Source organism: Ascaphus truei, chromosome 15, assembly GCF_040206685.1.
Source record: "Ascaphus truei isolate aAscTru1 chromosome 15, aAscTru1.hap1, whole genome shotgun sequence".
Taxonomy (NCBI): Eukaryota; Metazoa; Chordata; class Amphibia; order Anura; family Ascaphidae; genus Ascaphus; species Ascaphus truei.
In genome coordinates, this window is record NC_134497.1 from 37620804 (window position 1) to 37646914 (window position 26111).

Genomic DNA, 26111 nt, shown 5'->3' on the forward strand with positions numbered 1-26111 from the left:
CCCCCCCTGCACCTCCCATCACTCTCCCCCCCTGCACCTCCCATCACTCTCCCCCCCTGCACCTCCCATCACTCTCCCCCCTGCACCTCCCATCACTCTCCCCCCCCTGCACCTCCCATCACTCTCCCCCCCTGCACCTCCCATCACTCTCCCCCCCTGCACCTCCCATCACTCTCCCCCCCTGCACCTCCCATCACTCTCCCCCCCTGCACCTCCCATCACTCTCCCCCCCTGCACCTCCCATCACTCTCCCCCCCTGCACTTCCCATCACTCTCCCCCCCTGCACCTCCCATCACTCTCCCCCCCTGCACCTCCCATCACCCTCTCCCCCCTGCACCTCCCATCACCCTCCCCCCCCTGCACCTCCCATCACTCTCCCCCCCCCCTGCACCTCCCATCACTCTCCACCCCCTGCACCTCCCATCACTCCCCCCCCTGCACCTCCCATCACTCTCCCCCCCCTGCACCTCCCATCACTCTCCCCCCCTGCACCTCCCATCACTCTCCCCCCCTGCACCTCCCATCACTCTCCCCCCCTGCACCTCCCATCACTCTCCCCCCTGCACCTCCCATCACTCTCCCCCCCTGCACCTCCCATCACTCTCCCCCCCTGCACCTCCCATCACTCTCCCCCCCTGCACCTCCCATCACTCTCCCCCCCCCTGCACCTCCCATCACTCTCCCCCCCTGCACCTCCCATCACCCTCCCCCCCTGCACCTCCCATCACTCTCCCCCCCCTGCACCTCCCATCACTCTCCCCCCCCTGCACCTCCCATCACTCTCCCCCCCCTGCACCTCCCATCACTCTCCCCCCCTGCACCTCCCATCACTCTCCCCCCCTGCACCTCCCATCACTCTCCCCCCCCTGCACCTCCCATCACTCTCCCCTCCCTGCACCTCCCATCACTCTCCCCTCCCTGCACCTCCCATCACTCTCCCCTGCCTGCACCTCCCATCACTCTCCCCTGCCTGCACCTCCCATCACTCTCCCCTGCCTGCACCTCCCATCACTCTCCCCCCTGCACCTCCCATCACTCTCCCCTCCCTGCACCTCCCATCACTCTCCCCTCCCTGCACCTCCCATCACTCTCCCCTCCCTGCACCTCCCATCACTCTCCCCCCCTGCACCTCCCATCACTCTCTCCCCCCCTGCACCTCCCATCACTCTCTCCCCCTGCACCTCACACCACTCTCCCCCCCTGCACCTCACATCACTCTCCCCCCCTGCACCTCACATCACTCTCCCCCCCTGCACCTCACATCACTCTCCCCCCCTGCTCCCAAGGCAGCATCCCCCGCCCCAAGGCAGCATCCCCCACCCCAAGGCAGCATCCCCCACCCCAAGGCAGCATCCCCCCCCCAAGGCAGCATCCCCCCCCCAAGGCAGCATCCCCCCCCCAAGTCAGCATCCCCACCCCCCAAGTCAGCATCCCCACCCCAAGACAGCATCCCCACCCCAAGTCAGCATCCCCCCCCACCCCAAGTCAGCATCCCCCCCCACCCCAAGTCAGCATCCCCCACCCCAAGTCAGCATCCCCCACCCCAAGTCAGCATCCCCCACCCCAAGGCAGCATCCCCCACCCCCAAGACAGCATCCCCCACCCCAAGTCAGCATCCCCCCCGCCCCAAGTCAGCATCCCCCCCGCCCCAAGTCAGCATCCCCCCCGCCCCAAGTCAGCATCCCCCCCACCCCAAGGCAGCATCCCCCCCACCCCAAGTCAGCATCCCCCCCCACCCCAAGTCAGCATCCCCCCCACCCCAAGGCAGCATCCCCCACCCCCAAGACAGCATCCCCCACCCCCAAGACAGCATCCCCCACCCCAAGACAGCATCCCCCACCCCCAAGACAGCATCCCCCACCCCCAAGACAGCATCCCCCACCCCCAAGACAGCATCCCCCCCCACCCCAAATCAGCATCCCCCACCCCAAGACAGCATCCCCCACCCCCAAGACAGCATCCCCACCCCAAGTCAGCATCCCTCCCCCACCCCAAATCAGCATCCCCCACCCCAAGGCAGCATCCCCCCCCAAGTCAGCATCCCCCACCCCAAGTCAGCATCCCCCCCCCCACCCCAAGTCAGCATCCCCCACCCCAAGTCAGCATCCCCCACCCCAAGTCAGCATCCCCCACCCCAAGGCAGCATCCCCCACCCCCAAGACAGCATCCCCGCCCACCCCAAGTCAGCATCCCCCCCCACCCCAAGTCAGCATCCCCCCCCACCCCAAGTCAGCATCCCCCCCCCCAAGTCAGCACCCCCCCCCCCAAGTCAGCATCCCCCACCCCAAGGCAGCATCCCCCCCCCAAGTCAGCATCCCCCACCCCCAAGTCAGCATCCCCCACCCCAAGTTAGCATCCCCCACCCCAAGGCAGCATCCCCCCACCCCCCAAGTCAGCATCCCCCCCACCCCCAAGTCAGCATCCCCCCCCCCAAGTCAGCATCCTCCATGCCTACCAGATGATGTTGGCGGCGGTAGCAGACTCTGTTGCCGCCGACGGTGACAAAAGGAGGAGAGGAGGTGGTGGATGGCGGCGATGGCAGGTGAAGCAGGGGGAAGCGCGCTCTACTAACAGACCCTGAAGTTCCGGGTCGCGGGACTGGTGGAGTGCATTCCCCTGCTGGAGCCGGGAAGGGGGGTTAGGGGGATAAGAGGAAGCGCACGCGTTTGCTGGTGCGCTCCTAGAGGGTTTTACCAGGGAACTTCCGGGTCGCGGGACTGGTGGTGCGCGTTCCCCTGCTGGAGCCGGGAAGGGGGGTTAGGGGGATTACAGGAAGCGCACGCGTTTGCTGATGCGCGCTCCTAGACAGCATGCAAGGGTTTACCAGGGAGGAAGGGAGGGAGAGGAGGGGGGAAGAAGGGGGGCTGTCGCGGGCCGCACGTTTTGCCCCGGCGGGCCGCTTGCGACCCGCGGGCCGTATGCTGTGCACCCCTGCTTTAGATCATGTGTATCCTATTGCCAACTATATAAGTATTTGACTGCTATGTGATTATACCTCTGGACTGAGTGCAGCAAATAGGGTTCTTTTTGGGTGATTCTGATTTCACCTGGTTTGTTTGCATATGTGCCTCTGTCTCTCCCTATATGCACCGTCCTCACTATATAACTTCCACCTATACCTATTTAGGTGGGCAGTGTTAGGTCTTTCTGTTGTGCATACAGCATATATACCTATTAAATATAATCCTTTAATAAAATATACTTTCACACTGTATCTGGTGCTAAAATGTCTAAGTACCCTTTTCTGGTGTCAGGGATAGAATAATAAGTGGCTCGCAGGCTTATACGCTTTAGCCAAAGGGTTAACTAGATGACCTTTTTTCAAGAGATATATTTCACTGTGTATTTTTGTCACATTGGATGTTGCTCTGGATTTCTTAGATTCTTGTTATAGAATAAGAAGATATACTCTCTACTCTTACTAGGCTTATCCCCCCCAACCCCCTCACCTTGCTCTCCCACCCCAATCCCCTCACTCTCCCCCCCCCCCCAAACCCCCTCACCTCGCTCTCCCCCCCCCCCCCCCCAAACCCCCTCACCTCGCTCTCCCCCCCCAAACCCCCTCACCTCGCTCTCCCCCCCCCAAACCCCCTCACCTCGCTCTCCCCCCCCCAATCCCCCTCACCTCGCTCTCCCCCCCAAGCCCCCTCACCTCGCTCTCCCCCCCAAACCCCCTCACCTCGCTCTCCCCCCCAACCCTCTCACCGCGCTCTGCCCCCAAACCCTCACAAAAATTCTTTATTGTCGCATAATTTACATAGTCACAGTAATGCATATACAACAGTCAGGTCCAAGAGCTGACACTCTAGGACCCCAACACACGGATCAGGGGTAACCAAGTGGGCTTAACCCTTATTATTGAGCCTGGTTTACCCACTCACCATCACAAAGAGTTACCAGTCACACATGGTTTGTCTTACTGTGTTTCTATTGCTGTTTGTGTTCTGTATCCCCCTTCCTACCACACCCTTTATTTGCCTCCCAGGTACTGATCTGCAGGGGGTTATTTTTCCTTATCCACTTTGCCTCCTTTGTTTACCAAACACTAGATTCACTAAAGCGCAATAGCCTCAATTGCACTTTAACAGCTACTCAAGTAAATGGCAATGAGCATGTGATCACAGCAGCTCTTTGCATCTCTCCCCTCACTTTGCATCTCTCCCCTTGCTGCCCGTATGTCGCCTTAAACGGCCTGTTCAAACAATGTACAGACAAATAGGACTGAGGAGACAATAGGAAAAAGGATGGAAGTAAAACTTCATGTGCGCTCTCACCTTTTTATTCTCCTGCTTTAATAACATGATGCCCTCCTTCTCTAAATCAGAGACACCAAGGCCACGCTGCCTTCCTCAGAGATGTGCTTGGCATGATACCTTTTCATACGGACTCCTTTTAAGCTTTAAACAGCATTTCTGTATTTGATCATATATGTTCATGACCCTGCACTTGGGCTTAATGTTACACTTTTCTTACAGGGGCTGGTTCCACTTTTTTAGTTTTCTTATTCAAGCCCAAACCGACATTGTTACCTCATTAGACTGTGGCTCAAGGCTTTATCTATATTCCAGTTTCCAAATCAGTCCAGGGCCTGTTATACGCTCAGGTTGCTAATAGAACACATTCCTGCTACAACATCTTGTTATATCAACCCCACGTTCAGTTTAGTTCCACCGGAAGAAAACTCACCTTTGTGGCACTTGTGTCATCTAGTCATGTTTAGGGGATTTTTTCATTAAAACTGTTTTTTTTATTTTTTATTTTTTTTAAAGTGAAAGAAAGTAGTCACTGGTGTGGCCTGTGGCTCCCATTCCTTTCAAACTGTGGGTACATACAAGTGAGCCATCGTATATACATTGCTCTAAATTAACTTCTGTTCACCTCAAAAACTGTAGAGAAGAAAGAAAAGACAAGGCACATTATTAACAACTTGTATCTTTTTTCAGCTCTTCCTTTATAAAATAGACATTTCTTTGAGACCTCACTAACTGTCCCAATTTTAGGTTTGTAAATTGTGTGAGAAACGAGGAAGAACAGAACCTTGTGGCGTTGCAGTACCACAGGAAAATCTACTACAGAACCTGCACAGACCTCCCCCCCAACACAGAGCTCCTGGTCTGGTATGGAGATGAATATGGGAAAGAGCTTGGTATCAAGAGGGTGCTCTGTGGAAAAGTAACGCGCCAGCACCAGGTAATCAGGAATATGTGTGTTGTGTGGTTTTTACATCTCTGTTGTTTTATTACTGATGTTAAATTGCAAATATTGATAGATCTGCATACACCATTACGGATCAACTAGAACTTAATATCACTAAACCTGAATTGAGTCAAAGGACCGGATACATCAAGCTGCGGTAACCAAAAATGCCGTATTACCTCCCATAAAAAAGGGCCTTAGTTTTATCGTTCAATGAATAAGCGTTGCAGCGCCAAAAATAAAGCACTTTTTATTGGACCCATTAAAATCACTGGATCTGATAAAAAAATAGGCACAATACCACATTTTCAATTAAAACTGCGATACATCAAGTTTAGATATTTATTGGAACGGGATGAACGGCAGAAATACTGCGAATATTTTATCACCTACTCCAGGCTGGCGTTAGCCGTGTCTTTCCTATGTATATAATGGCCAATATACTGCCCATTATATACATAGGCAAAATAAGAGAGAGGAAGGAGCAGTTCAGTGAGTAAAGACAATGACATGTAAAAATAGCAGTGCTATACAAGAACAGACTACTATTATTATTATTATTATTATTAGCTAAACCAACATAGAATAGATGATAAAATAGTTATTAAAATACATTACAGTACATTTTAACCTCTTAGAAGTCCATCGGTTTCCATGACTAGCTGACCACACGGTATAATATAAACATTACATTACCTACCCCCCTTTGGCACCTTAGTGGCTAGTAAAGCATGGTTAGTTCTTGGTTTGTCCTGCAGGCATAAACAAAGACTACGGCTCAGATACATCAAATTCTGTTAAAGTGGAGCTACTATCACACCCAGGGAAATAAAATAACGGGTGTTATTACCGCAATTTTAATGTGGTATATAGCAAGATTGTGGTAATAATTTACTGGGTGCGATATTTAGGCCAATCTCGCGATATGGGAATTAACGCGACCGTTAATAATGTGTTACATACCGCATTGGGTTAATATTTCTGTCATAGGCTTCTGTAATGTCTATTATTACAGAAACCTATGGTCAAAATAACATTAACCCGTTTCATGCCTGTGGTTACCAAGGTATACCAGAGGCACCAAAGGGGTTAATACTTTATTAAAAGAAAACATTAGCTAACCCTGTTGACCCCGTTAGTGTCCAGTGAAGCATTGCCATTCTAGTCGCTACGGTAATTAAGGGGTTAAACCCTCTCACCACCACCTCCACCCCCCAACGGTAAGCCTAACCACCCTCCCGGGGGCAACTACCGCCATTACCCACATCACCTACCTCACCTGTGTCTGGTGGTGCACCTGTTGACAACAGGACTCCTGAGTCTCCCGCATGATGTTGTTTGGGGAATGTCAACCCAGACAGGCAGCTGAGGTAGTGTGCGTGGGTCCTACCTACATACAGTACAGCGCCTCCACCTCATCAGGATCTCTGCGTCCGCAAGGAGATGGTTCTGATGAGGAACTCCTTCTTGGTGGTGCCATCCGCTGTGGAGTAACTTCACACTCACACATTGGGGTTCTTGTGAACAAGGGCATCTTTATTGATGGTATAGGCAGACTGCCCCTCGCAGCAGACAGCTTAGCCGCTCATCATCTTCAGTGCTCTCCCTTCTGAAGATCTGCCCTCCCAATGGAGTTGGATCACCTCTCCCTTCTGGGAGATCACCACCTTTGCCAGGTCCCTTGACACAGTGTAGGCCCTGCCAGCCTTATAGCTGCAGGTCTCACTATTTGCTGTAGAATCACACTTGACCTTCAACTTAACCAATACAAGTTGACACACTAACTTTGGGCAGTGCTGTGCCTTATATACCAAGGAAATGGCTCCACCTCCTGTGTCACTAACAATGGACACAGGGTCTGTTACCACTCCCCTCATGTACATATGACACCTCACCAGGGTGTGAGGGCAAACCTGCATGATTGATGCTGGCAATCCTGTATACTTACCAGATTTACTGCCAGCATGAGAGAGAACTGTATACCATTTTCACTACATGGCTATATTCTCCCCCTGGTGAATCCCAACGCCCCATCTGGGACCTAAATTTGTTAGACCTTCTTCCAGGAAGCACTGCAAAACATAACAACATTGTCATCTTACAAATTTTCACTATACAGTTCTCATGATAATTTAACAACTGCAATGCCTACTGCCCAGCAGAGGCACTGTTTCTAAAGCAGATCCCATTATCCTCTGTACCTAATAATAGTGCCTAGGGTCTGGCTTCCTTACCTCCCTCCCAGCATTATCTTTAACTGTCACGCTGTATTCCCGGGGTAACCCATTCTCCGGGCGGTACTCTACTTTATCCATGTATACATTGCGCCCAATGCTCCATAACCTCATTAGTTGAGAAATTCGCTCCTCCGCTCTCTGCCCAGTGCACTCTCCACCCTTGGCCCGGATATATTCCTCTATGGTTTCTCTCAACCACCCATACCTCTGGTCCTCTATTTCCTGCATAAGAGGTTCAGGGATGTATGGATACTCCAGCCCGTGGGATTTCTTGTACCTTGTCACTATGGCCCTTTCAGCCCTGCTTGTCCTTATTAACCTGGCGTTGCCTGCTTTTCCTGGCAGCACATATGATAAGGGTTCAGCGGGTTCTACAGGATCCTGCAACCTCTCTGATCTCTGGGGATCCACTACCCCCAAATTGATGTCATACCACCTCAGTCTCAATTCCTCCAGATGAGCCTCCTCTTTGAATTCCCCTGGTGCCCACCAGTAATCCACAACTCCTTCTTGTCTGAGGATAAAACTGGTATGATCTAACCATGCCTCATACCCTTCAAACTTGGGGGCCCACCACCTGGTTTCCCTAACCTCTTCTGGTACCGCTACGGTACCTTCACCTTCATCTAACTCCCCACCAGAGGATATCTCCAAGGTGCCAGTTGGCCTGGAATTAGACCCCAACCTTTTGAGCCTACTGGTAACCTTTACATTAATGGAGCTAGGGCAGTCGCTTGAAACTGAAACCTGTCTCATATATCTTCCCCCACCCGACCCGTCAAGCACTCGCGAAACGCGCGCGTCGGCAAGCACGTGACCACGTGCACGTGGAGGAGCCCGAGTTCACATACACTGACTCAGAGTGACTGAGAGAGTCAGCATGGCTCCACCAGTGCACAGTACAGGACTATTAGGGTCCCAATGGATCTAATAGCCACATACCACTAAAGGCAACAATATATCTGGCGACACACTGTATTATTTAGCTATCTAAGGCAGCCTGAATGCTAGTTCCCTGACACAGCGTCAAGCTCATAGGGTATATTATACATTAAGCAAAACGGCAACCTAACCAGCAATTAACCTCTGGAGTGCCAGAATACTACCACACATGAAAAGCACTGTACCAAATGGGGACAGGTCTGTCAATTGACCGATATACATACCCCAAAAGGAACAGTACTCAGCTATTAACTTGGTATCTATCTAGATCAGAGTTACAGCAGTGCCACTATACAAACCAGTAATATATCCCATAATACTAGTATTCAGCACACCCCAGGCACAACACACTAGGGATGTATATGTACTAAGCACTACACACCCATCCTAATATACCACCAATTGTACAGGGAGGTGACAGTAATACATCAATAGGTTCACTTTGACCAAGATCTGTTCTATACAACATCTTTAATATGCTTTCAGCTGCAACATCGTAGCAGCATAGCATAGGTCTCACTCTAAAGAGCACTAACTAGTATTTCAATACTGGGGCACTACATGTGTGGCCCAAACTGCTGACAATCAACAAGTACTCTAGTCTGTTCACTCTATACGAGGAATACTAGAGCCAGTGAACTATCCAAACACTGGACATTAACCCAACAATGTACACTCTTCTGGACACACTTATCCATTAGAGACAATAACACTTGGTATATTTAATCATTGTTTTAGACCCCAATATTTTAACGTTATTGTCAATTAATAAAGTTATTTTAAAGAATCACCATATCACATCGGAATAGAGTGCTATCATTAGGGGCTCTGTCTGTCTATTTGTGTACTAAGTTACATGCCCCTTGCAGCACCACTCCCCTTGCAATATATTCAAGCTGTAGCGGGGGTTCACCATAAGTTTCTAACTGTTGACAGGTCTCTCAGCAGCGCCTCCAAATGTTACGGATTTTCTGACTTGGCTGACCCACCCAATCTCATATTGGCCCCTGTGGTCTAACCAGTCCCCATTACATGGTCGTGTCTGGTGGTGCACCTGTTGGCAACAGGACTCCTGAGTCTCCCGCATGATGGTGTGTGGGGAAATGTCAACCCAGACAGGCAGCTGAGGTAGTGTGCGTGAGTCCTACCTACATACAGTGCAGCGCCTCCACCTCATCAGGACCTCTGCGTCCGCAAGGAGATGGTTCTGAAGAGGAACTCCTTCTTGGTGGTGCCTTCCGCTGTGGAGTAACTTCACACTCACACATTGGGGTTCTTGTGAACAAGGGCATCTTTATTGATGGTATAGGCAGACTGCCCCTCGCAGCAAACAGCTTAGCCGCTCATCATCTTCAGTGCTCTCCCTTCTGAAGATCTGCCCTCCCAATGGAGTTGGATCACCTCTCCCTTCTGGGAGATCACCACCTGTGCCAGGTCCCTGGACACAGTGTAGGCCCTGCCAGCCTTATAGCTGCAGGTCTCACTATTTGCTGTAGAATCACACTTGACCTTCAACTTAACCAATACAAGTTGACACACTAACTTTGGGCAGTGCTGTGTCTTATATACCAAGGAAATGGCTCCATCTCCTGTGTCACTAACAATGGACACAGGGTCTGTTACCACTCCCCTCATGTACATATGACACCTCACCAGGGTGTGAGGGCAAACCTCCATGATTGATGCTGGCAATCCTGTATACTTACCAGATTTACTGCCGGCATGAGAGACAACTGTATACCATTTTTACCACATGGCTACATTACTATTCATCCCTGGAGCGAAATCTGGGTTACCTGTGATTGGCGTCATGAGTGATGCTTTAGTGGTGAAGTTACAGCTAAATTTAGTGGCCTCCCAAACTCGTAGTGAGCTGGCAATGGTCTGGATCGGTATTCCTATGTTGCTTACCCTGTTTTTGGTTAGCCAGATCAGGTTTTGGAGTTCAATCGGTGCACAACATGTTTTCTCCAGCTCCACCCATCTCTGTAAGCTTGGGTCCGTGTGCCACTGAAGAATTTGAGCCAATTGGGCCGCTTTATAGTAAGCTAACAAACAGGGTACCGCCAATCCTCGTACCATGGGACTTTTTAGAATACCCCTTGCAATTCTTGGGTTTTTCTTATTCCAAATAAATTTCATGATTAGTGACTGTAGGGAGGGGATGTCTGAATATATTATAGGGATAGGCAAACTCTGGAAAAGATATAGCATATTTGGGAGGAGGTTCATCTTCACGCTGTGTATCCTACCAATCCAAGAGATGCCCCCTTTCATCCATATTCTGAGATCTTCCCCCAGTGCCTTAATCAACCTGGGAAAGTTTGCTTTGTATAACGTTTTGTAATCCCTTGTGAGGTATACCCCTAAATTTTTGATAGCGGAGGTTTGCCATTTAAAATTAAAGTTGATGTAAATCAGTTTTTCTACATTTTTGGGTAGGTTTATGTTGAGGGCTTCGGATTTGGACTGATTGACCTTAAAGCCCGAAATTTGGTTGAATTTGCTCAGGATTCCGAACAAGTTGGGAAGGGACGTGAGGGGTTTGGATAATGTTAGGATGACATCATCCGCATATAATGCTGCTTTGTGCTCCTGATCTCTCATGGATATCCCTGTAATATCTGGATTGTTTTAGATGTGTGCCGCTAGTGGTTCTATACAAAGGGCAAACAGCAACGGCTACAGCGGGCACCCCTGTCTCGTTCCGCTTTTTATATGAAATTTATCAGAGGAGAAGCCCTGGTGCCGCACCCTCACTGTCGGACCCTCATACAGCGACAGGATGGCTCTCAGGAGACGTCCCCCCCAAAGCCAAACGCTCCTAATGTTTCTGTTAGGTAGGGCCAATCTATACTATCGAAGGCTTTCTCAGCGTCCAGACTAAGCACCATGGATTGTAAGTTTTTCTTTTGGGCCAGATCAATCAAATTAATGATTCTCCTGGTGTTGTCTGCCGCCTGTCTACCTCCGATAAACCCCACCTGATCCGCATGGATTAACCTGGGAAGAACAATACCCACCCTGTTCGCTATAAGTTTAAAGTATATTTTTATGTCTGAATTATTCAGGGAAATCGGCCGGTAGCTCTTGCAGTCTGCCGGGTCCTTTCCAAGTTTGTGGATCACAGAGATTGATGCTTGAAGCATCTGAGCTGGGAAGGAGGCCCCTTCTAGAATGCCATTAAATAGTGTTAGCATATGTGGGGCTAACGTTTTGGCGTACTTCTTATAATATAAATTAGAGAAGCCATCTGGTCCCGGCGCTTTGGCCGGTTTTAATGCTTTGATGACTTCCGATAGCTCTTCAAGTGTGAAGTCAGCTTGGAGCGCTTCTCTCTCGGCCCTTCCCAAGGTAGGTAATTTTGCCTTTTTTCAGGAAGGAGTGCAATAAATCACCCGTTTTAGTGTTATGGATGACCTTATCTCCATTATAGAGTCTTTCGTAGTAAATTTTAAATTCCTCCACTATTTTCCCAGGTATGGAGGTGAGGTCGCCCTTTTGATTCCAAATAGCGTGAATGTGGTAAACTGGAAGCTTATTTTTTAGCTTATTGGCAAGTAGAGTATCAGGTTTGTTAGCCTTTTCATAAAATTTCCACCTAGACCATGCCATTTCCTTCTCAGCCTGGGATTGAGTTTTGTTTTGGTGTCTAATAGCTGTTTCAGCGTGTGGTTCTGTTTGTTTGTTTTATGTAGAGTAGAGAGCTCCGCTAGTTGTACTTCTAGGTCCTTAATCTTTTTTTCACGCTCCCTTTTACGTTTGGCGGCCAAATTCATTAATATACCTCTGAGGGTTGCCTTATGGGCCTCCCACAGCGTGGAGTGCGACGCCACACTCCCCTCATTCTCCTCGAAATATTCCTTGATTTTACCCTCTATCTCTTTCTCCAGGTCTGATATTTTCAAGAGGATCTCATTTAGCCTCCAGTTCGCTCTAGGTCTGTCTAGCGGAACGAGTGTGCACCGCAGCTCAATTGATGCATGGTCGGACCATGAAATATCATGGATCTCTGAACGAGAGACCCCGGGGACCAATCTATTAGACACAAGGAAGTAATCTATCCTGCTATAACTGTTATGGGGATGGGAGAAAAACGTGTATTCTCTTACTCCCTGATGTTGTTCTCGCCATATGTCGAGAAGCTGACAGTCTTTTAGTCCCTTTGTTATTGTTAGCATGTCCTGTCTATGGGTTTTGTTAGTAGGCGTACATCTGTCTAGGACTGGATTTAGGGCTCTGTTCAGGTCTCCGGCCACTATGGTGTTTCCTTTCGCTACCTTACGGAGCTTGTCAAAGAATATTTGGAAGAAGTCAGTCGCATTATCATTAGGTGCGTATATTGCTGCAAGGGTTATAGGGTTCTCGCGTATGGATCCTGTCACTATGAGGTATCTGCCTTCCTTGTCACTATATGTTTTATCCTTAATGAACGGTATATGGTTATGTAACAAGATGGCTTCCCCTCTTTTTTTAACCCTTGCAGAGGAAAGAAAATGTACCCTGAAGTCTTTGTCAAAGTGTTTGGGACAGTTCGTTTTAGAAAAGTGTGTCTCTTGTAGAAATAAAATCTCTGCCCCTTTGCGTTTGTAGTCTCTGAATGCGACCAGTCTTTTTGTCGGGCTATTGAAACCCTTAACATTATGGGATATAAACACAATTTCCTTACTCATTGGGAGCGGTATATCGGACAATCTGCATCACACTGCTCGCATCTTGAAGAGCAATTCTACGGCTGGAGTTACGGCTCTCTCTTACTTCCCAGGTCTCTCTGCACTCGCCTGTAGGGAAAAAGGGGGGGGGGGACACACAAGGGGGGAAACCGGGGTATACATAGACACAACACAACATTTAACAACTTTCAACAGTTCTCAACGTCCTCTCGACGCCCTCCTCACGTCAAGCCCACTGCCTTTGGGTCCTCGTTCCCTGCACAAGCTGTCCAGTTTTGGGTTGGGGTGTGTTACTCCTCCTCCAAGAGTTCCGACCCAAAGGGCTTCGCTAGGGCCATGAAGACCTCTACTCTTCATCCCCAGCACGAGGCCCATGCCGACTTCCGAGCAGGTCTCCCTCCCCTACTCCCGCCCGCTCTTGAACTAACCTTATAAAAAGGATAAAACCAACTGATCTAACTGAGGATAACCTAACTCCCATTTCTTCAGAGATCCCTTACGATGTGGTTCCCACTGTATTCCATTGTGCTGTCTTCCGATTACTCCCCTCAGCCCTCTCCTGCTACTGGGGTATTAACTGTCACCTATACTGATTTAAGTGTCCCCCTCCGTCCATTCTTGTAGGCGTGTCTGTCCGCTTCCTGTCTGTTGCCCTCCTCCTCCCCACGTCTACTCCATCTGGCCTCCCTTACCTTCCTGCTCTGAACCTATCACCTTCCTGAATTTCTCCGCTTATGGTTCCACCTGCTTTACCTTCTAAACCTCTCTTTGCTTCTGCCCTCCTCGCCTTCTGAAGGTGGTGCTTCCCTTCCTTCAGCTCTACCATCTCCTAACCCTATCACCTCTCCATCACTTCCCTGTCGCTCTCAACCTGTGGGACCTCCTCTACCCCTCTCCTTGCTGCCTCATTCTACATCCCCAGACCAACAACGTTCTATCAGTAACTTGCTCAACCATCCATATCACTTCCCTGGCCTCCATCTACTATCTTTCTGATACTTCTTTCCTCTATGACCACCTACTCGTGCCTCTCCACCTTTGTCTTCCCTTTCCCTCATCTCACTCTCTTTTCCACCCAGGTCTCTAACCCTCTTTGCTCACCTACTTACACTCCCCCACTCACTTCCTTATCTCCTTCTACTCTTACCCCCCACCACCCCATACCTTACTCCTCATCCACCCCCCCTTCTCCTCTTCCTTTCAATTCTGCCAAAGACAGAGGTCATTACACTCTGCTCATATTACTCGACCTCTCTGCAGCATTTGACACCGTGGACCACCCTCTTCTCCTTCACATTCTCCATACTCTTGGCATTCGGAACAAAGCTCTATCCTGGATCTCATCCTACCTCTCCCATCGTACTTTCAGTGTCTCTTCTGCTAATACCTCCTCCTCCTCTATTGATCTCTCTGTGGGGGTACCCCAGGGCTCTGTCCTGGGATCTCTTCTCTTTTCTCTGTATACACTCTCTCTAGGTGACCTAATAACATCTTTTGGGTTTAATTATCACCTCTATGCTGACGACACACAAATATATTTCTCAACACCCGACCTTACACCTGCTGTACAAACCAAAGTTTCTGAATGTCTCTCTGCTATATCATCCTGGATGGCCCTCCGCCGCCTTAAACTCACCATGGCTAAAACAGAGCTCCTCATACTTCCTCCCAAACCTGGCCCTACTACCTCCTTCTACATTACTGTTGGAACTACGATCATTCACCCAGTAGCCCAACCACGCTGCCTAGGGGTCACACTCGACTTCTCTCTCACATTCGCCCCTCACATTCAAAACATTTCTAAAACTTGTCACTTTTTCCTCCGCAATATAACAAAGATACGCCCTTTCCTCTGTTGCTCGACTGCTAAAACTCTGACTCAGGCCCTCATTCTCTCCCGTCTTGATTACTGTAACCTCCTGCTGTCCGGCCTTCCTGCCTCTCACCTGTCTCCCCTACAATCTATCCTTAACGCTGCTGCCAGAATCACTTTACTCTTTCCTAGATCTGTCTCAGCATCTCCCCTCATGAAATCCCTCTCCTGGCTTCCGATCAAATCCCGCATCTCACACTCCATTCTTCTCACTTTTAAAGCTTTACACTCTTCTGCCCCTCCTTACATCTCAGCCCTAATTTCTCGTTATGCACCATCCAGACTCTTGCGTTCTTCTCAAGGATGTCTTCTTTCTACCCCCTTTGTATCTAAAGCCCTCTCCCGCCTTAAACCTTTTTCATTGACTGCCCCTCACCTCTGGAATGCCCTTCCCCTCAGTACCCGACTAGCACCCTCTCTATCCACCTTTAAGATCCACCTTAAGACACACTTGCTTAAAGAAGCATATGAATAGCACTGTGGATATTCTGAACACATGATACATAAAGCTTGGCCCCCTGCAGACGCACTTACCAGAACTCCCTCCTACTGTCTCTGTACGTTCTCCCTACCTACCAATTAGACTGTAAGCCCCTCGGAGCAGGGACTCCCCTTCCTTAATGTCTAAAGCACTTATTCCCATGATCTGTTATTTATATTATCTGTTATTTATTTGATTACCACATGTATTACTGCTGTGAAGCTCTATGTACATTAATGGCGCTATATAAATAAAGACATACACTGGCGACACAGTTTATTGCACTGCGGCCAGATCCGCAAGCCGGGAGATTTCCCGGCTTGCTAGTGGCCGCCCCTCGGCGTGCCGCGCGGTCACGTGTCATCGGGAGCGTGCGCCCCCTGCACGCGCGTCCAGGGCTCCCCGAGGGAGCCCTGGTGTCCCGCGATGTGGGGGACGGCGGCAGGGGGTTCCGGGGGACCCGGCGGACCCGGCAGCGGGAGGGAGAGCGCCCCGATCGGAGGGCGCTCTTCCGCTGCTTCGGAGCGCGCCTGTCACCCTCGGGCGCGCGCCAGGCTACTGCTGCGGCCAAGAACGGGCAAATGCTCGAATAAACTTGGCCGCAGCAGTACAATACAATACAATATAAAAACTGCTCCAGGACCACGACGCCAGCCTCCCACTCTCTGGTGCAGTGTGTTCCTGCTCACCGCGTCCGGTATACAGGACTGCTCACCCTTGGTGCAGGCGCCGGCTACGGTGTCCTCGAGCAGACACACAAAACTTCTGGTCCAGGTCTCTACACACACAACGCTTTTTGGATCAATAAATCATTTGTCAGGTGTGTGCAGAGTACCTGGAAGACCATGCCTTTATAGGGATGACTCAATTAAATGTTATTAATCCCTTAAATGCTGATTCCTACTGTATCACTTAGTATACCAGAAACTTCCTTTGTGCTATAATAGCAGCTATAGTTTGCTGCCTGTGGTATCAGAAGCCTGTTAACACATTTAAAATCCATGATCACATCCTAATACAACCTAATACATATAATTATGTCACTTGACAGTCTCAGCATCAATATTTAAAACAAAGACTTCCAAATACATTGGTGTATAAAATAAATAAATACAGAGGAATAAATAAGAAGAACTAATGCCTTGAAATACTGCCATTAGGAACACATAGGTTCACAATTAAGTATAGTAAAGTTTGGTCAGAGGCATACAGTAAGCATCAGCTAACCGATCTAATCCTATATACTCAGTAAATGGTAGATGAGTCCCCTCTAAAGGCAGTAGAGGGGAAGAGTCAAAATGCAGTCACCACTCTATGAAAAAATATCAGAGTGATGCTCTTAGCTCACAGTTCATAAAAATAATAAATGCTACATAGAAGATGCTACATAACAGTCTCATGGTCATTAATAAACATTATCAAAGGGTCATGCAATTGATGCAATTAGCAACTAACTTGCAAGACCCGAGCACAGCATAAAATCACGATTAAAAATATGTATATGTAGCCAGGTCCCCTTTGGCTCCCCGGTTCCCCGTTCCTCTTCCCCTTACCTTCACCAGTGAGAAGGCAGTTGCGGGGGTGAGCGCGTCTCTGGGTGGCGTCAGAGGCACGGCGCCGCCATCTTTTTTTATGTCCACACGGGCACGGAGGCTCGCGCATGCGCAGACGCGACAAGGTGGCCAATATAGTGAGCGCGAAGGGGCAGAGATGGCACTCCGTAGCGAAGGGTCTCCCCTAGGTCACGCAGACGCAGAAGAGAGCAGTGGCGGCCATTACAGGGTTGCACAGGCGCGGCAGACATAGCGCACCACGCGGTCCTAACGTTAAAGAGGGCCATGACGGACTACAACTCCCAGCAGCCTCTGGGGACTGCCCTTTCACCCACATCACGTGCAGCCAGACAGCAAATAGTTGGAGAAGGATACAATGTTGCATAGAGGCCACACTAGTCAGTTGGATCCAGGAAGCGATTGGGGAAGGTAGTGTACAGAGAGCAGTGCTGTGCTGTACTAGGCCACAGAGAATACCCCAGGCTCAGGAAGGTCCCACTGCCCACTAGGTTAGTGGGTAAGTTCATAGGGAAGGCCCCTTAGGTAGGGACCCTGCCCTTAGCTGAGAGTGAGTCTAGTTAGTGACACAGCTGCAGTGCTGTGTGCTCTGACAAGAAGAGACAGTGTGGCTTTGTAGCGCAGCTACAGCAGTCAGTTTGGTAGTTTCTGGAAAGGACCCTTCAGTGCGAGGGGGGGTTGCTTTCTAAAGTACAGTGTTATGTGATATCACCGGTGCCAGTTGCATGCGGTGATCGCGGCCTGCGTCTGGGCTCAGACAGGCTCTACTTCAAGAGACATTCTGTGGGTGCGCCGCTCCATGAGGGAGACACCTCATGCAAAGGCGGATTCCTGTTCCTGCGTCAGACCCTTTTTTTTTTTCCCAAACATTTTTATTAGGCAGATATAAAATGTACATACAGGGGACAATATACAAAGCCTAATACAGAAACATTTTTGTATTTTTTGGAGGGGAAAGATGGCAAAACCTGTTGCCAGAGGCAGGTGGCCTACCGAAAACGGAGGCCAAGAAAGAGGGGGGAGGGGGGGGCAGAGAGAGGGGTGGAGGAGGGGGGGGAGGTGGTGGGGTGTGCCTACCCTGGTCACTGATATCCATCTAGGACGGACTCCTATGAAGTACTGGTTGTCATCAGCTTCCTTATCCGCATCGTATTATCTCCTTGACTATACCCTGGTGAGTTTGACTCATTCTATAAAGTTATCCATGGTTCCCAAATTCTATAGAAAGCTGTCGTGTTTTGCTTAAGGAGCGCAGTTATCTTCTCCATAAGCATTACTTCGTTTATTCTGTTTTTTAGCTTTCCTTTGGAGGGGGGGGGGCATTTTCTTCCAGGAGGCCACAACCTCACATCTCGCCGCTGTGAGGATGAAGGAGATTAATTTCCTCACTGGGCGGTCAATTTCTTTAATTGGCCTGGCCAGTAGGAAGGTCAGTGGATCAATAGGTAAGTCGAGACTAGTAACCTCCTTTAGTAAAATTTGGACCATATCCCAATATTTCTTAATTTCTGGACATGACCACCAAATGTGGGCCATGTCCCCCTTTTGTCCACAGCCTCTCCAACATAGATCAGATTCCAGAGGATAGATTTGCTTTAGCCTCACTGGAGTGAGGTACCAGTAGAACATTATTTTGTAAATATTTTCTTTGGTTGTTGTGCATATGGAAATTCCTGAGGCTACTTCCCAAATATCTTCCCAATCCTCTCTATTGATATTTATATTCAGGTCCGCTGCCCATTTTTGCATATAGTCATGGGTTGGAGGGTCCGCTGATATTTCCAGTTCAGTGTAAATTTTTGATATTAGCCCTTTTTGGTGAGAGCTATCTCTACATAGTCTCTCGAACTTAGTGAGAGGGGGAAATTCTGGATTCGGGGATATTGTCTGGCCAAAATGTCTAATTTGGAGGTATTTGAATGTATCCAATTGTGGAATATCATATTTAGTACGTAAATTTTGGTAGCTCAAGAGTTTCCCTAGGCTCAGAATGTCTCTGATCGTCCTGATCCCTTTCGATTTAAATTGATCGTATAATTTAGCAGGATATCCTCTCCATAGGAAAGTAATCAGCGGGCACTGCTTGAACAAAAAATGGCAAGAAGGCTGGACAGTGCAAAAAATATATAAAAGCCTTTATTGGTTCCCGGCAAACATTGTTTGCCGGGAACCAATAAAGGATTTTATATATTTTTTGCACAGTCCAGCCTTCTTGCCATTTTTTGTCCAAGCAGTTCCCGCTGATTACTTTCCTATGGAGAGGAAATCCTGCTACTTTATTACTCACAAGCCTGGAGCACGCCAACTGGAACAGACAAATGAAAGAACTGAGTAAGTTTATTTCTTATTCTTAAGCACCCCAGCAGGGGAACAGCCACTTTTAGTGCACTATTTATACATTTGAGGGGTCCCTAGCAGGTTGAACAAAACAAAAATGATAACCCCTCCAAAAGCGCTAACCTACACTAAAATGATAGGTGCTAACAGTATGTGCTAAATGTGCTGAAACAATGAAAATTGCTAGTGCAACAACCGGTGAGTAACAAAAATACTGTGAAATAAGCAGCTAGGTAACAATAAAGACAGGTTATTCCAAACCTGATAAATACAATGAACAAACAATATAAAGTCCCCAGCGCTAAAGTCCAAGATACCGTGATCTTATAGGCAGTCTCTGGTCTTTAAGATGGTAATTGGTCTTTTTGGTATAGATGCTTCAGATGGGATAATGTCCTTGTAAATGGATACACCGTCTGGAATGACAGATACAAGACACACTTGATTGCGCAGCGTATTTCTGCAATCACAGCCCTATCTGAGAGTGAGAGAAATACTACTCACATAATGGACGCCAATGCAGACAGTTGAGAGGATCTGTACTTGCTCCCCTTCTCCTCTGCTCCTCTCACGAACCCCACGTGGAGACTGCTTTCTGGAGGCGACCTCAATCTTCAATGTCGTCAGGGGTTATCTCGTTGCGAAATCCCACCGATATGGTGCAATACTGGACCGTATTGCTCAAAATGCCGTCCGCAGCTTGTGTACCCTTCTGCCGCAATGGAGAGGATCCCTGCACACTGACACGCTGTCGACTCGGCGTGTGACGTCAGTGCTGCCGGAGGCTCTCCCTGGGGTCAGGCTACGGGTGCTGAGATGGCTCAAAGGACTAAGCTCCTCCTCCCTTAGAAGGGTACACAAGCTGCGGACGGCATTTTGAGCAATACGGTCCAGTATTGCACCATATCGGTGGGATTTCGCAACGAGATAACCCCTGACGACATTGAAGATTGAGGTCGCCTCCAGAAAGCAGTCTCCACGTGGGGTTCGTGAGAGGAGCAGAGGAGAAGGGGAGCAAGTACAGATCCTCTCAACTGTCTGCATTGGCGTCCATTATGTGAGTAGTATTTCTCTCACTCTCAGATAGGGCTGTGATTGCAGAAATACGCTGCGCAATCAAGTGTGTCTTGTATCTGTCATTCCAGACGGTGTATCCATTTACAAGGACATTATCCCATCTGAAGCATCTATACCAAAAAGACCAATTACCATCTTAAAGACCAGAGACTGCCTATAAGATCACGGTATCTTGGACTTTAGCGCTGGGGACTTTATATTGTTTGTTCATTGTCCCTAGCAGGTTACTTAACCTACTGGGTCAACCCTCTGTATGTTGCCAGGCTGCTCCCATACTAGGGGAGAGTCAGTAGAGTCATTTGCTCTTCATCATATGTGTTAACCCCTTATGGTCTGTTATCATGTTGCTGATTTAAATGGACTTCATATACCTGGAGTGAATCTCTGCAGCACAAGGAAATTTGAAGGGGCTCTACCCTTTCATGAGTGTTTCCGATCGTATAATTTAGAAGCGCATCCAGGGGGGAATTTGGGGTCATTAAAAATTATTGTAAGTTGTGAGCTGGGGGACACAAGTCTGAACTTAGTCTTGGCTTTCAGCCAGACCTCCCAGGAATGGCTCATCGCTCCCAGTTTAAATTTGTTCAGGTGCATATCTCCTCTATCCAGGCTCCATAGGCATGCTTGCAGAGAAGGCATTTTGGCATAGTACGACTCTATTTCGAGCCAACATCGCTGTTCAGGGTCAGCGTTCCATACGGCCGCTTGATTAAGTTGGGCTGCCTGATAATATTTGGAGATGTCTGGGACACCCATACCTCCCCTTGCTCTTGATGTCAACAGTACCGATCTAACTTCTCTGGGACTTTTGCCCTGCCATATAAAATTGAACAGTCTATTTTGGATGTTTTTTAATTCAGAACCAGGAACATGGACCAGGAGAGTTTGAAAAAAATATAATAATCTAGGGAGTATGTTCATCTTTATCGAGATCATTCTTCCGATCCAAGAAATCTGATAACCTTCCCATTTATCCAGGTCTCTTTTGATTTTGTCAAACAGAGCCGGGTAATTATGCTGATATAAGGATTGGTAGTTCTTTGATACATTCACTCCCAGATATTTAATGTATGAAGAACTCCATCTATAGCTGAAATTCAATTTGAGCAATTTCACTTCTGGTTCTGAGAGGCTTAGGTTAAGGGCTTCAGATTTGTCGCTGTTTATCTTGTATCCAGATATTTTGCCGAAATCTCCTAGTTCCCTTTGAAGGTTAGGAAGGGAAGTTTGGGGTCTGGATAATGTCAAGATAATATCGTCCGCAAAGAGAGAACTTTTGTAATTTGTTTTTCCTATTTCTATGCCTTGGATATTTATGTTATTTCCTATTTTAGACGCTAGAGGATCAATAGTGAGAGCAAAGAGGAGGGGGGATAAAGGGCGTCCCTGTCTCGTTCCATTTTTGATTTGGAATCTTTCGGTGTTCCCACCTGGCAGTCTGACGAGGGCCGACGGATTTTGGTATAGGGCGCGGACCCCTTCTAAATAGGATTCTTTAAAGCCGAATTTTTTCATAGTATTATCGAGAAATAGCCAATGAATTCTATCAAATGCCTTCTCTGCATCTAAGCTCAGAAGCATTGCCTTGGAGCCTGTGAGGTGCACATGATCAATTATATTGATTATTTTGCGAGTATTGTCTGAGGCTTGACGCCCCGAGACAAACCCCACTTGGTCCAGATTTATTAACCTAAGCAGTATTGGGTTTAGTATATTTGCCAGGATCTTGCTGTAAAGTTTAAGATCATTATTCAGGAGGGAAATTGGCCTGTAACTCCCACATTGCGTAGGGTTTTTCCCTTCCTTATGTATAATAGCAATGTTTGCCAGGGACATTGACGAGGGGATCGGGTTTCCCTCCATGAATGAGTTAAACATGTTCAGCAGGTGAGTGGACAGTATAGGTAGAAATTTCTTATACAGTAATAGGCATTTGTGAACCCGTCGGGGGGCCAGGAGCTTTAGAGGTTTTCAGGGTTTTCACCACTGCTGTCAGTTCTGCTTTCGAGATTTTGGAGTTGAGGGCGGAGTTCTCTTCCTCTGTCAGTGAGGGAAGGTTGCAAGCATCGAGATAGTTTGTGATTGCGTCTAACCTGTTGGGCTCTGGTGTGCTACATTGGGTCCTCAGGTTATACAATTTGGTGTAAAATTTGGTAAACTCTTCAGCTATTTTTTTTTCATTGTATAATATCTCACCACACGTACTCTTGATTGCTGTTATTTGAGATCTTTTCTGCACTCCTCTTAACTTGCTAGCAAGAAGTTTGTCAGCTTTGTTGCCCTTGTCGTACTATTTTTGGTTGGTCCATTTAAGAGCTTTTTCTACATTTTCCAATTGAATTTGCTTAAGCTCATTTCTATTAATAGTCAATTGTTTGTATATTTTTTTTGAAGGATTAGCTTTGTGTTGTTTTTCCAAATCGAGAATTTTATCTGTTAGTATTTTTATCATTTTTATTTTAACTTTCTTTTTGTGGGAGGCGTTGGAGATCATTTTACCTCTAATTGCGGCCTTATGGGCTTCCCACAAGATTGCTGGGGATGAAACCGAACCATAGTTAATGTTAAAGTAGTCTTTGAGGGCTTTTTTAATTTCTTTCTCTACTTCGATATTATTTAATAGGAAGTCATTCAATTTCCAATTCTAAGTAATCGTTTTTGTACATGGTATTAAGAGTGTCAGGGAAACTGGGGCATGGTCCGACCATGTGATCGGACCAATGTCCGAGTTGGTGGCGGCCTCTAGGATGTTCTTAGTAGCAACAAAATAGTCGATAAGTGAGTACGTCTGGTGAGGGGAAGAGTAAAAGGAGAAGTCTTTCTGGCCCTGGTCGTGGATTCTCCAAATATCCATAAGAGAGAACTCTTTAATTATCTCTTAAAATTTTTTCCCGGTTTTATGTGATTGGGCGGAGGGCAACCGACCTGGGTTGAATGATTTGTCTTCAATAGGGTTTAATACCATATTTAGGTCTCCTCCCAGTATTATTGAGGATAAATATTCAGGGTCCACCCCTTCTAGTACTTTTTTTAAGAACTCGATTTGATTTTCATTTGGTGCATAGAGGTTGATCAGAGCAATCGACGAGCCAGCCAGAGATCCATACACCACTAGAAAGTTACCCTCTGGGTCCGTTGTTATTTTTGTTAGATTGAATGGAGTGCCTTGGCGAATTAAAATTGCTACTCCTCGCTTTTTACTACTAAATGACGAGTAATAACTCATTGGGAACGCATTTTGAAAAATTTTGGGCGGATCCTGGGATGTGAAGTGCGTCTCCTGAAGGAATACAATATCCCCCCTTAAGCTCTCCAATTCTTGCAGAGCTAGCCTCCTCTTCCGATTATTTTGTAAACCTTTTACGTACGGAGAGACTAGTTTGATAGCCGATTGGTTAGCCATGGGGTTCGCTTTTAATATGTTTGTCTGTACTTAGGAAGGGTATCAGTACTGTCAAGACGCTCGTGGAGGTGAGTCTTTCTTAGCCGACCAGGGCCAGGGGGGGTTGGAGTAGGAGAGGGGAAGGAGGGGAGAGGAGGGGCCTGCTGGGACAGTACCAGCAGGTGATAGAGAGAATAAACTAGGCCTTAATTTGGCCTTAAGAGTTACAACCGGTGTAACTGTTAACCGGTTATTGGGCTGAAAGCCCTCGGGGGTTTGAGTCCTGTGTCGACGACCTTTAGGGATGGGGGAAACATGGGCCCCTAACTATACATTACGTAACTTTGCACCCTTCTGGGGTTGTGAGCTGTGGAACTTGTGGTTAGGATTTCAGGGGATCCTTGTGAGGCCGAATGGGCAATTTGGAGGGCTTTAATATCTCTGCCTTAATTTACTGAGCTTGGTAACCTCAGGACCCACATGCTTCAGCGTAGCCGCTTTCTACTGAACACGGGGGTTCAAGGTGTCAAGACCTCTGGTTTCTCTGAACTCTGACCATGATTCTGATTGTTAGAATGCTTTCTTATTTAGCTGGGGGTGAGGGAGGGGGGGTGGTTAGGGGGGGCCGGGGTGGAGAAATGGGAATAGTGTGGGGGGAGGGAGGAGGGGGGGACATAGGGAGAGGCTTAAGGAGTCTCATCCTTAAAGCTGCAGTTCAGTCTTTTTTTTTTTAAATTTTTTTTTTAACTTTAATAGTTTCATGTGTGCAATCTCTAATTACCTAAAGAACTGTATAGCTGCAGGTCAATTTGTTCTCCATGTATTGATAGGCGAAATTTGGTGACATAATTAGAGCTGGCATATGTTTTTCTTCTGCTTCTGTCTCTCAGTGGAAGCTCATGAATATTCATGAGCACTCCTGCACTGACATGTGCTAGAGGGAGGGCAGGGCTGACAAAGGCGTGTGCCTGGGCTTGTGACAGGACATGAAGGGGCAGTGCCTTAGCAAATGGCTGTTAAAATAGAATACAAGAAAATTGGTCTTTCAAAGTTGTTGGTTTTTTTTAAACAGAAAATGTTAAAAGTATTTTTTCTTACTACAGAACTGATTTATTAAAAAAAACACACATGCAGGATATTGACTGAACTGCAGCTTTAAGTGAGAAATAGGGTGGAGCGGGATTCGTATACATTTTTAGGCATTGAACCATTTCTCCCTTGGACCTTTCAATGGCACTAACCACGGAGGTGCCCTTACTTTTAGTCATACAATATTAACAGTTGGATTTCACAGTAAGGCACTGTAGTTTGTAACTTTGAGCAAGCCAGGTATGCAGTATCCTGCTCCCTTTAAGTCAGTGCTTCCTTTTCTTGCCAGTTGTAAGGTACGGTAATTAACAGACAGGTTTGTGAACTCTTTGGCTCTGATTTCTGGGGGGTGGGGAGGGAGAGGGGGGTAGAGGGGGGTGGGAGGGGAGGAGGGGGGGGCAAGGGGGTGGGAGAGTGGGGGAATGAGATGGGGGGGGAGGGGGGGCTGAGGGTGAGGCTTAGGGAGGCTCACTCATGGATAGAAGGTAAGCAGGAACAGGATTCACATACATTTTTAACCATTTAAAACATTTCCTCATTGTACCTTTCAATATATCAGGTTAAGATGGTACAAAAACATTTAAGCATGCAGTGTTAACAGTTGGTTCCCACAGTATATCATCGTATTTTATGGGTGTGAGCGAAACAAGTGAACAGTAACCTGCATCCTTAAATCACTGCTGCATTTTCATGCCCTTTGCAGGGTGCCGTGGTTAGCAGACACGTAGTGACAGACTATGGTTCATACCAGGAAGGGGGGGGGTGGAGCACGGGAGGGGGGGGGGGGAGTAGGGGATGGGGGGGGAGCATGGGAGGGGGGGAGAGCATGGGAGGGGGGGGAGCATGGGAGGGGGGGAACAGGGGGACCAAGTTAGTATACTCTGTGTTCCCTGTACATATGCAAGCATATTCAACAGTGTGTGTAACTTCAGCGTTGTGTACAACCCTAGCCCTGAGTGTAGACATTGGCAGAGTCTAGTCAGATTGGTTTCTCTACTGAGCGGGACTTGCTCTGGATTTTAGCTGGTCATGGCTTATCATAGGGGTAGACATCTCGCTAAGGAATTGTAGGTCTTAAGCAAGGGGGAGCTATATATTATGACATGTAAGGGGGGGCGAGGGGGGAGGGAGGCCGGGGGGGGGGAAGGAGTATCCCCCTCAGGATTGCTAGGGGGTCTAGGGCTTCTACTCCGGTTCATCTTTAATGGGCCTTGGACTGTGTAGGGGGGGAGGCCATGGATTGCCGACGGCG

At 48.1% G+C, this 26111-nt stretch overlaps 1 protein-coding gene across 6 annotated transcripts in view; it reads left to right on the top strand.

Annotated features, from left to right (window-relative positions):
- The window catches only part of LOC142466818 (uncharacterized), a 122449-nt gene that overhangs the window by 1485 nt on the left and 94853 nt on the right, over positions 1-26111 (top strand). For all 6 annotated transcript variants that reach the window (XR_012788234.1, XR_012788232.1, XR_012788233.1 and 3 more), the window contains exon 2: positions 5002-5191. The gene's annotated coding sequence lies outside the window, so the exon portion shown is untranslated. The remainder of the gene's footprint in view (positions 1-5001; positions 5192-26111) is intronic.